Source organism: Bidens hawaiensis, unplaced genomic scaffold (genome assembly GCF_021521415.1).
Source record: "Bidens hawaiensis isolate Kalapana, Puna unplaced genomic scaffold, B.hawaiensis_p1.1 tig00002423_1, whole genome shotgun sequence".
NCBI classification, from domain to species: Eukaryota; Viridiplantae; Streptophyta; class Magnoliopsida; order Asterales; family Asteraceae; genus Bidens; species Bidens hawaiensis.
The window spans coordinates 1,789,464-1,801,814 of record NW_027491133.1 but is presented as its reverse complement, the minus strand read 5'-3'; positions in this window follow the sequence as shown (position 1 = coordinate 1,801,814).

Genomic DNA, 12,351 nt, shown 5'->3' with positions numbered 1-12,351 from the left:
GTAGCACTACTTTAACGTCGGATTTACTCATAAACACAGTTCTTACAATCAAAGTTAATTAAAATTTTCACGGAAACATTAACTTTAATCATTTGTTACAAAACATTAAATCTTTTCCTTAAAACCAACTTAAAACATCATATTTTAAACACCATTTCTTCCGTCTTCAGATGCCAGCCGTTCAATCCATGCCATGTGCCATCCTCGTGCTAGTTCTTTAATCTGCTCACCTGCGTGCATACTAAAAGTCAGCTATGCTGAGTGAGTTATAGTTAATCAAGCAACTTACCATACAGCCACTTTATGCATTATATATATATCCGAAGATATATAGTCCACTGTCTAACCTTGTTACTGCTTAACCACTTAATTACCCCTACAGCTTAGCCACTTAATAACGAATGACGTGCCACTTTGCCACTTTAATAACGATTAACATATAAACCTTTAACATGATGCCATCCTACCCCTTAAACGTTCTCGTGACCATTTCCGGGTAAGACTTGACTCGGGAAATCATAAAGTTTGGATCTTTAATCTTAAAACATCCAAACTAGATCTAGGGTTCCTTTTAACGAGCCGTTCATGCGTATGAGTTTGTTAAGTTCCATTTCAACATCAAGTTCGTTACTTTCCGTTTCGTTTAGACCCGATCTACTTTATGTTTAAGTTTCAAGGCCAAACGTTAATGAAAACGTAATATTTAAGGATCAAGAACATACCTTTTCGTGTTTGTTAGTTGTCGTTTGGCTTGGTTATGAACTTAAATCCTTGGATCTATCTTATATATAGAAGATCTAATAGTAGTTAGCTTGATTTGGTCTCGGATCTCTTTCTTTCTCTCTTGGCCGTTTATAGTAATATGTGTGTGGGTTTGGAGTGTTTGTAGTGATTAAGATGGAAAGGATGGAATGAGAGTTAGGGTTTTAGAGTGGTTTAAGAGGGTATTTATACCTCTTAAGCCCATGGATCTAAAGCCCATTACCCTTTAACCCACTTAATTACCCAAGTCCATAATTCTTTCTATATTTAATACTAATTAAATATTAACACTAGTTTTTATATTTATAAAATTCGGGATGTTACAAGTCTTCCCTCCTTAAAAAGGCTTCGTCCCCGAAACCTAGCTCATCCTTGGCAAAAGGAACACTTCCCGTATTTACGTACTCTCTTGAATCGTCTTTGCATTCTCGGTTATCCTTCTTACTCCTGACTTGTAGTCACCGAGTGGTGTTCACGGGTTTTAGCTATTCGCGGTAGCTTGTCCATGAGGCCCTCGATGTACCAAGTCTCGTTCTTTCAAGGGCTTCCTCTGATGCTTTGGTGACAATTTGGCAATTATCTTAGCGTATCTGACTACAAGCTCCAAGCGTGATCCTTCTTCATTACTTTCTGCAGTTGGAATCATGCTGTTTTCGTATATCGCTCTGCCACAGATTCTTCTCGTTCCCGCCTCTTTTGTAACAGTCATCTATCTTATCTCTAAGGAAACACAAACGTTATCACTCTAGGAATTATTTAGCACATGATTCGTAAAGTAAGTAGTTAATGACGTTGATAAAATGTAATTAACTATTTGCATTACTCCTCAGGTTCTACATACTTCCCTTTATGATTTCACATGTGCTAGTTTCTACTTTTAAACAGTTAATCAATCAGAATCAATTAATCATATCCCTAACGTACACATATCCTCCTTTTAGCAATTAAGCTAACCTTATCATTTATTAACTACACACTTTACCGTTACTGAGCTTGCTTGAGTGACACATGACTATCTTGAACTGGCATCTTCTTTCTTTTCTCACTTAAATTCCATTCTCTGTTCGAGTCAAAGCATGTAGGATGCTTAAATCTCTCGAACTTTGCTCTGATACCAACTTGTAAGGCCCCGCACCCGGTAGCCCTACTTTAACGTTGGATTTACTTATAAACACAGTTCTTACAATCAGAGTTAATTAAAACTTTCACGAAAACATTAACTTTAATCATTTGTTACAAAACATTAAATCTTTTCCTTAAAACCAACTTAAAACATCATATTTTAAACACCATTTCTTCCGTATTCAGATGCCAGCCGTTCAATCCATGCCATGTGCCATCCTCGTGCTAGTTATTTAATCTGCTCACCTACGTGCATACTAAAAGTCAGCTACGCTGAGTGTGTTTTAGTTAATCAAGCAACTTACCATACAACCACTTTATGCATTATATATATATATATCCGAAGATATACAGTCCACTGTCTAACCTGTTACTGCTTAGCCACTTAATTACCCCTACAGCTTAGCCACTTAATAACGAATGACTTTGCCACTTTAATAACGATTAACGTTATGCCACTTTGTCACTTTAATAATGATTAACGTTATGTCACTTTGCCACTTTAATAACGATTAACGTTATGCCACCTTGCCACTTTAACACTCTTACTAGACCCCTATCCACTTCTATCACACTCTACTTCTACTTGTCTAATGCACGCTTCCTATCAGTTCATTATTTACATAATAAACAAATCACATCATAGCATTCATACACACTAACAACCACTTGGCAATCACTATCCTTAGCGATACGTGCAATATCCGAAGATCGTTCACGCACCGACAAATATTATATAATAACTACCTCGTATAACATATATAACATACACTTACCACTTAAGGTAAGTGTATTCACACTTCACATCGAGTATGCACACAACCCCGAAAACATAACAAGGAAATGGGGCTAGAAACTCACCTGGATCCTTTTTGCGTTCTGTATTAACTGTATTCCCCTTCTTTACTGGAGCCCGGCTAACTGTTAACATATATATGTGTTAATTTATCATATCACTGATTAACATAGTTAACCAAGTTATTGAATTAAGTTAAATAAGTTACAAGGTTAACTATGCTTGCTTGATAAGCTAGCTCATTACTTAAGTCTTAATGATCTAGTGGGGTCTCCTTATTTAATGAAGATTGTTAAATTAACTTAACCGAGATAACGGGGTTAACTACGTTAAGTAGATAATGAATCATGTTAATCATATCCATCCGACTTTCTATTCAAGTTAATCGTAGTTAACTAGATTTAACGAGATGATTTATTAAACCTTTATTATTTATTTATAATTTTTTTATATATTTTAACGGGTTTAACTATGTCTTTTTAATTTACAAAACTATAGCGGGTTTAGGGTATTCGGTGTTCGGGTCTTGGGTTCTGATCCAACTGTTCGCCAATGGGCTGCTCCTGATCGTTTTATTTGGGCTCATTTGGGTTTATGGGTTTGTAATCAGGCTTGGGCTAGATCTTGGGCCTGTGTTGAATAACAACACCAAGCCCAACCCTTCCTTATCTTCACAATCTGATAGTCCTTATTCCTTCTTCATTCTTTAATTTTTCTTTTTTTCCTCACAGCAGATCCAAGTAAACGAGTCCCCCCAACATCGATTACAATGTAATTGATGATGATGAATTTGACTGATGATGAAGACGGCTCCATGGTTCCCCTGTATGCGGCATGCCCTATTGTAGTCGGATCCTACCGTAATCGCTCACGCCCGTAAACGAGCCTATGTAATCGATCTTGGAGAGTAAGGGAACACGCAATGTAATCGGGTTTCATTTTGTAAGCGATTATTATTGTGTTCGAGTCCTGTGTAAGCGATTCATTGTAATCGGGTTGTATGCGATTATTATTGTAATCGAATTGGTATTGTAATCGAATCTTCCTTGTATACGAGTTTCATCATTATATATATTGTGATCGAATTTGAGTGTAATCGAGTTTATTGTGATCGAATTTCAAGGTAATCAGGTTTTGGGATTGTATGCGAGTATATGTACAGATGGGTTTTGGACAATATGTGGTTCAAGGGTCGGGTCTAATTGTAATCGACCTCCAATTGTAATCGTCCTCCGAGTGTAATTGACCCCCAATTGTAATCGACCTCTGATTGTAATCGACCCCCAATTGTAATTGTGACATCTGCCCCGATCCGACCCGACCCAGGTACCCGTTTTCCTTATCCGATCTCTTTCTTTTATGATTTAATATTTATACTTATATTTTACTTTTAATAATAATATATAATTTCCTTCCCGCCTCTTTCTCTCTCTTTCTTTCCGCCGTCCCGTCCCTCTCCTTCTCTCTTTCCGCCTTCTTTTCCCTCTTGTCGCCGTCCCGCCCTTACGCCTTGTTTCCCTCTTTTTCTTCTAACTCTTTGCTTGTCCTTTGTTCCTTCCCGCCTAAGGTTGTCTGCGCAGCTCCACGCGCCAGACCCCTTACAAGGAATCCTGCGTGAAGACCACCTGTTTCAGCGATACGCGAGACGAACTCTTCTCGCAGCGCGCTAAGAACGGTAGTTCTTCCCGCGACGCGCTAAGGATTTGTAGTTCTTCTCGCAGCGCGCTAAGAATCGTAGTTCATCCCTCGACGCGCGAAGAATTATAGTTCTTCCCGCGGCGCGCTAGGAATTTTAGTTCCTCCCGCGGCGCGCTAAGAAATGTGATTCTTCCCGCGGCGCGCTTAGAAATGTAGTTCTTTCCGCGACGCGTTAAGGTTAGTTCTGTCTGCCTTCGCGCTCGCGCTCTCTTGACCTTTTGTGTCAGCCTTCTCGCGCTAAACCCTTTGAGTTTTCTTCTGTGTAATCTAGCCGTTTGCTTTTGTGTTGTCTTATCTTTTGAGCTGTTGACCTAATCTGCTTTATGTCTGAAAAGCCACTTTTGGCGCAGCATGCGCACCAACCCCATTGGTTGGCAGAAAAAGTGACTGACATTATCTTTGGAGATCTGCTTTTTCCATGCCTGACCTGTACCTTTATCTGAACCGCCCATGCCTTTTTTTACTGTTCCCTGTCAGCTTTATCTTGCCTCTGCAGCTGCCATATCTTTCCATATCTTTTGCTTTTGGATTCTTATGCTTTTTGATATCTTTTGCTTGATCCTGTTAAAGATCTTTTCCCCTTTTCTAGGGATTATGTCTCCTAGGGTTTTCCTATAAATAATAATGTTATTTTCTTAACACTACACACACAAACACTTAATCTCTCCTGTTCTCTTGCTCCTTGCTCTCTCTGCCGTCTTCCTCTCTGCCTCCGTCTTCCTCCCTGTTCTGCCCTGCTTTTCCGGTAATATATATATATATTATATATAATAATTTACTTATTAATTATGCTAACTTATAATCAAGACTTAAAACAAATCATTAAAACAATAATCTTATTTATAGGTTAACTTGTGCTTGTTTAAAGTTGGTTCTTGCTTTATCTTACACCGCATCGTTTATCAAGTGAGTAATCTCGTACCTAATCCCTTTTTGCTTTTAATGTTTTGGGATGTTCATGTGTTCATACAAACTTAGAGTCTTAAACTTGTTTATGAACTTTAGTCGCGCAGTATACCATGTGTTGAGGACGTAGACTTGGCTGTTTATTTGTATGTGTGGATCATTAACCGTCTTGTCGGTCTATTCCGCAGTTCTCATGGTACCATTAGATGAACACGGGAGAACTATCGTTTATGATTTTCTCTTTTGTTTGCACATGCACAGTTTGTCTTGTTTGTGAGCTCAATTGTGAGCACTGGCAGTCTTATGAATCTTAGAGTTGGTCCCGATCAGATTACACCCTTGTTGAAAACCAGACATACACATGTTGCGCGCAGATTTATTGTTATCTATGTATTGTATTAAACTTGATTTCTCACCAACACGCAAGTGTTTGACGTTTATTTTAACACATGTTCAGGGTTGCAGTAGCTGTTTTGGAGCTTGTGGACACATAGGAAGTTTTCTTTATTTTGGACCTAGATTAAAATGTATCAAGACAAGCTATTGCTGTTCGAATATTTTGATTTATAATATATTGATTTATGATGATTTATGTTATCTTACTTTTACTTTGCGCGTGCGCGAATGAATGTATTTATTAAATATTGACACCCAATAGTGTCACGAGTAATGAAACAATATGTGGCGTGAAACAATATGTGGCGCCCCGATGTATAATCCGCCTTTGGTCGGGGTGTTACAGATTGGTATCAGAGCTCGTTGACTTTAGGATAGGTGGTTAGACGTAACGGCCTAGAATACCTAAGAGTCCCTTCTCGCGCATGAGAGAAATCTCATGTTTGCGCGCTTATTATTAATTACTCGTTATTTATGAATATGCTCGCGCTTGCGCAGTATATGATTTTATGTTTTATTCCGCGATATTTCGATTTTTATTGATTTTACTTACATATTCGTTTGTTGGGATTGAAAATCCGAAAAGTCATGGTGATACATGAATAGTTGATTTTCAATTTCCATTTACGATTATGTTCTGAGGTTGGAGACTTGAAAAGTCATGGTGATACATGAATTGTCAACCTCCAATACTCATTTTCTTGTATATTTTATATTGAAGATTGAAAAGTCATGGTGATACATGAATCGTCAATCTCCAATACTCGTTTGCTCGTATATTTTAAATTGGGAATTCGGAAAGTCATGGTGATACATGAATTGTCGATTCTTGATTCGAATTTGTTACTTTTATTAAGTCTGCATTAGGGTCATTTAATCTACTTTAACTTTTGATAGTATCTAACTCTGCGAAACCAAGCTTTATAAAGTTATACTTTGCGCTAAAACCAAGATATTAACTAAAAATTAAAATTTTTATAGAATGCCTCCGCTATCTCGCCGATTTCAGAGAAGAGAAGCCTCGCGCATGCGTAGGCAGCAACGTTCCCAGGAAATGGCCGCCGCAATAGCCCAAGCTTTGAGCCAAAACAATACCAATACCTCCAGTTATAACATTAAGTCCTTTAACGCGGGTAACCCTCCAAAGTTCACAGGTCTTGAAGGAGCCACCGTGATGCTCCAGTGGCTTGAGAAAATAGAAAACACTTTCCTCCACACCCAATGCCCCTCAGACAGATGAACCCTGTATGCTTCCAGTGTCCTGGAATCTAGAGCGCTTACATGGTGGAATGGAGTAGCTCATGCGCGTGGCGCAGAAGCTGCTTCCAGCATGCTCTGGGAGGAATTCAAGGAAATTCTTACGCGAGAATTCTGCCCTCCCAACGAAGTTAAGCGTCTGGAGGAGGAATTTTGGAATCTTAAGCAGTACAGTGGTGAAGCGCGCGAGTACGCGACGCGCTTCCACGAGCTAAGCTTACTGGTCCCTCACCTTGTTACCCCTTCACGCCGAGCAATCGAGAAATTCCTTGGGGGTCTTCCCATGGAAATTCAAGATTCTGTATGGGCCAGAAACCCAGTTACCCTCTCTGACGCCATCGAGTTGGCCGCTGTGCTCAGCGACAACCATGTCAGAGCAGGAACCCTGTTCCTGCGGGGAACTGAGAAGACCAAACCCACCAAAACTGTCCATGAACCCGCAGAAACCAAACCTGAACCCTCAAACCATAACCAGAAACGTAGGCGCAGACAAGCTTACGCGCTTACCAACCCGCCCATTGTCCAGCAACCCATTTATCAACCTCCAGTTTACGCGCCTAACCCTCTGTCAGCTTACCCAACACCTCCTGTAGCCCACAACTATGCCTTAACCAGTCCAGCACTCCCTGCCCCGCCAACTAAGAAACCTTACACAGGAAACCATCCCTTTTGCCCAACCTGTAGATTTCACCACCCAACCCAAACCCCGTGTCGACTTTGTAACCGATGTGGCCGTACTGGTCACACTGCTGAAAACTGTAGAGTCCTTCTCGCCAATCCAATTGCGCCAACACCACCAGTCTACCCACAGAACCCACAACCAACCTACCAAAACCCACGAGCCAGATCGTGCTTTAACTGCGGTGATCCCAGTCATTTCCGGAACGCGTGCCCAAGGCTACAAGTGCAAATCACACAAGCGAATCCGGTGAACCAGATTTCGAACCAAGTGACACGCGGGCGAGCTTTTAACATAACCGCACCAAGCGCAAGCGAATAATAACGTAGTTAATGGTACATTTTTGCTTAACGGATTTTATGCTTCTGTACTTTTTGATACTGGCGCCGATCGAAGTTTTATCTCTCGCGCCTTCGAGCAGAAGCTTGCGCGACCGCGCAACGATTTAAAAGAAGATTTTTCAGTTGAATTGGCTAATGGCGAAACTGTTTTAATTAACTCTGTGATCAAGGATTGTACACTTAACCTTAACGAAAACGATTTTCTGATTGACCTCATCCCTATGCCTCTTGGAAGCTTTGATGTTATCATTGGTATGGACTGGCTTACGCATAATCGCGCCGAAGTTATTTGCGCCAAGAAGATGATTCGCATACCTCGAGAAACTGGTGATCTTCATATCTACGGCGAGAAACCCTCCCGCGGTCTTAAGCTTTTGTCTTGCGCCGAAGCCCAAAGGCTTATGCGGAAGAAGTGTGTTGCATTCTTAGCCCATGTGGTCAAACCTGCTGAAGAGAAGAAGCTTCGCGATATCCCTGTTGTGCGTGATTTTCCTGAAGTTTTTCCTGATGATCTTCCTGGTATCCCTCCCGCTCGTGAAGTCGAGTTTCGTATTGATCTTGTCCCTGGTGCTTCCCCCGTAGCTAAATCTCCTTACCGTCTTGCACCCGCTGAGATGCAAGAATTGGCCAGCCAACTTCAAGAGTTGACTGCTAAAGGATTCATTCGCCCTAGCTCTTCGCCCTGGGGTGCTCCGGTGTTGTTCGTTAAAAAGAAAGATGGATCGTTCCGCATGTGTATTGATTACCGCGAGTTGAACAAACTCACCATTAAAAACCGGTATCCTTTACCGCGTATTGACGACCTCTTTGATCAACTCCAAGGTGCCTCTTGTTTCTCGAAGATCGATCTCCGCTCTGGCTATCACCAGTTGCGCATCCGCGATGAAGATGTTCCGAAGACTGCTTTTCGAACTCGTTATGGCCATTTTGAATTCTTGGTCATGTCCTTCGGTTTAACCAACGCACCCGCCGTTTTCATGGATCTAATGAATCGGGTGTGTAGGCCTTTCTTGGACCATTTTGTGATCGTGTTTATCGATGATGTTCTGGTGTATTCTAAGACCAAGGCCGAGCATGAGCAACATCTCCGATTGGTATTGCAAAAGCTTCGAACCGAGCAACTCTATGCTAAGCTTTCCAAGTGTGAATTTTGGTCGGATGAAGTACAGTTTCTTGGTCATGTTGTAAACAAGATGGGTATTCATGTCGACCCATCCAAGATTGAAGCAATCAAGAACTGGATCACGCCATCCTCTCCTACCGAGATCCGTTCCTTTCTGGGCTTAGCTGGTTACTACCGGCGATTTATTTCGAACTTCTCAAAGATCGCTTTGCCTTTAACAGCTCTAACGCACAAAGGTAAACCGTATATTTGGGGCTCGAAGCAAGAAGAAGCCTTTCTAACGCTCAAGCGTCTGTTGTGTGAAGCTCCTGTTCTTGCGTTACCTGAGGGTAATGATGATTTTGTCGTGTATTGCGATGCATCCAACCAAGGTCTCGGTTGTGTTCTTATGCAACGAGGCAAGGTTATCGCTTACGCATCAAGGCAACTTAAGGTTCACGAAAAGAATTATACAACTCACGACCTCGAACTTGGTGCAGTTGTTTTTGCCTTGAAGATCTGGAGACACTACCTTTATGGTACTAAGTGTATCCTTTACACTGACCATAAAAGCCTTCAGCATATCTTTGATCAAAAGGAACTCAACATGAGGCAACGCCGATGGAACGAACTCATCAGCGATTACGATTGTGAGATCCGGTATCATCCTGGTAAGGCTAATGTGGTAGCCGATGCGCTCAGCCGAAAACCCTGCCAGCTTAACTGTATCTTGCCGCGCACCCAGCTTCACTTCGCGCCGATTCAAAGCAACCTTGAATCGCGTATTCGTGACGCGCAGCGCGCATCCATCAGTAATGGTAACCTTCGCGCCGAGTTAGCGTGTGGCGCGGAAGCGCATTTTGTCCCTAATCTGAGTGGAATTCTCTGTTATCTTAATCGCATCTGGATTCCCTTTGATGAGAATCTTCGCGCTGATATCTTGAGTGAAGCACACAAATCTCGATATTCTATTCATCCTGGCGCTGATAAGATGTACAAGGATTTGCGCATTACTTATTGGTGGCCCGGTATGAAAAAGGATATTGCTGTGTTCGTAGCTAAATGTCTGACTTGTTCTAAAGTGAAAGCTGAACACCAACGCCCATCTGGTTTGCTCGAACAACCAGAAATTCCTACGTGGAAATGGGAAAGTATAGCGATGGACTTTATTACCAAGTTACCTTTGACAGCAAGCAAACATGATAGCATTTGGGTAATAGTGGATCGTTTGACTAAGTCTGCTCACTTTCTGCCCATTCGTGAAAACTACCGTGTTGAGCAACTCGCGCAGCTTTATGTCAAGGAAATTGTCTGCCGCCATGGCACTCCTTTGAGCATCATATCCGATCGCGATGGCCGTTTTATATCTCGCTTTTGGAAATCTCTCCAATCTGCGCTAGGAACTCGCTTGGACATGAGTACGGCATATCATCCTCAGACTGACGGACAGTCTGAGCGAACTATTCAAACTCTTGAGGATATGCTCCGATCTTGTGTTCTTGATTTTGGAGGTAATTGGGATTCACACCTGCCTTTGATCGAGTTCTCTTATAATAACAGCTATCATTCCAGTATTGGTATGGCCCCATTTGAAGCACTTTACGGTCGTAAGTGCCGCTCCCCGATTTGTTGGAACGAAGTGGGTGAAACTCAAATCACAGGACCCGAACTTGTTCAAGAGACAACCGATAAAATCGCCAAGATCCGTGATCATCTGCTGACTGCTAGAAGCCGACAGAAGAGTTACGCAGATCGCAGACGAAAGCCTCTCGAATTTCAAGTTGGGGATCTTGTTCTCCTCAAAGTGTCGCCTTGGAAGGGTGTTGTCCGCTTTGGGAAGAAAGGTAAGCTTGCTCCTCGTTATGTTGGACCATTTAAGATTCTCGCGCGTGTGGGAAAAGTTGCCTACAGACTTGACCTGCCGCCCGCGCTCAGTAATGTGCATCCAACGTTCCATGTATCCAATCTCAAGAAGTGTTTAGCTGACGAGAACCTTCACATTCCACTTGATGAAGTTCAAGTTGATGAAACTATGCATTTCGTTGAGAAGCCCGTTGAGATTATGGATCGCGAGGTAAAGCAAACCAAGCGCAGTCGTATCCCTATTGTTAAAGTTCGCTGGGAGTCCAAGCGCGGAGCCGAGTTTACATGGGAAAGGGAAGATCAAATGAAGATCAAGTACCCGCACCTGTTCTCTGCGCAACCTACTTTGAGATAAATTTCGGGACGAAATTTCTTAAAGTAGGGGAGACTGTGACATCTGCCCCGATCCGACCCGACCCAGGTACCCGTTTCCCTTATCCGATCTCTTTCTTTTATGATTTAATATTTATACTTATATTTTACTTTTAATAATAATATATAATTTCCTTCCCGCCTCTTTCTCTCTCTTTCTTTCCGCCGTCCCGTCCCTCTCCTTCTCTCTTTCCGCCTTCTTTTCCCTCTTGTCGCCGTCCCGCCCTTACGCCTTGTTTCCCTCTTTTTCTTCTAACTCTTTGCTTGTCCTTTGTTCCTTCCCGCCTAAGGTTGTCTGCGCAGCTCCACGCGCCAGACCCCTTACAAGGAATCCTGCGTGAAGACCACCTGTTTCAGCGATACGCGAGACGAACTCTTCTCGCAGCGCGCTAAGAACGGTAGTTCTTCCCGCGACGCGCTAAGGATTTGTAGTTCTTCTCGCAGCGCGCTAAGAATCGTAGTTCATCCCTCGACGCGCGAAGAATTATAGTTCTTCCCGCGGCGCGCTAGGAATTTTAGTTCCTCCCGCGGCGCGCTAAGAAATGTGATTCTTCCCGCGGCGCGCTTAGAAATGTAGTTCTTTCCGCGACGCGTTAAGGTTAGTTCTGTCTGCCTTCGCGCTCGCGCTCTCTTGACCTTTTGTGTCAGCCTTCTCGCGCTAAACCCTTTGAGATTTCTTCTGTGTAATCTAGCCGTTTGCTTTTGTGTTGTCTTATCTTTTGAGCTGTTGACCTAATCTGCTTTATGTCTGAAAAGCCACTTTTGGCGCAGCATGCGCACCAACCCCATTGGTTGGCAGAAAAAGTGACTGACATTATCTTTGGAGATCTGCTTTTTCCATGCCTGACCTGTACCTTTATCTGAACCGCCCATGCCTTTTTTTACTGTTCCCTGTCAGCTTTATCTTGCCTCTGCAGCTGCCATATCTTTCCATATCTTTTGCTTTTGGATTCTTATGCTTTTTGATATCTTTTGCTTGATCCTGTTAAAGATCTTTTCCCCTTTTCTAGGGATTATGTCTCCTAGGGTTTTCCTATAAATAATAATGTTATTTTCT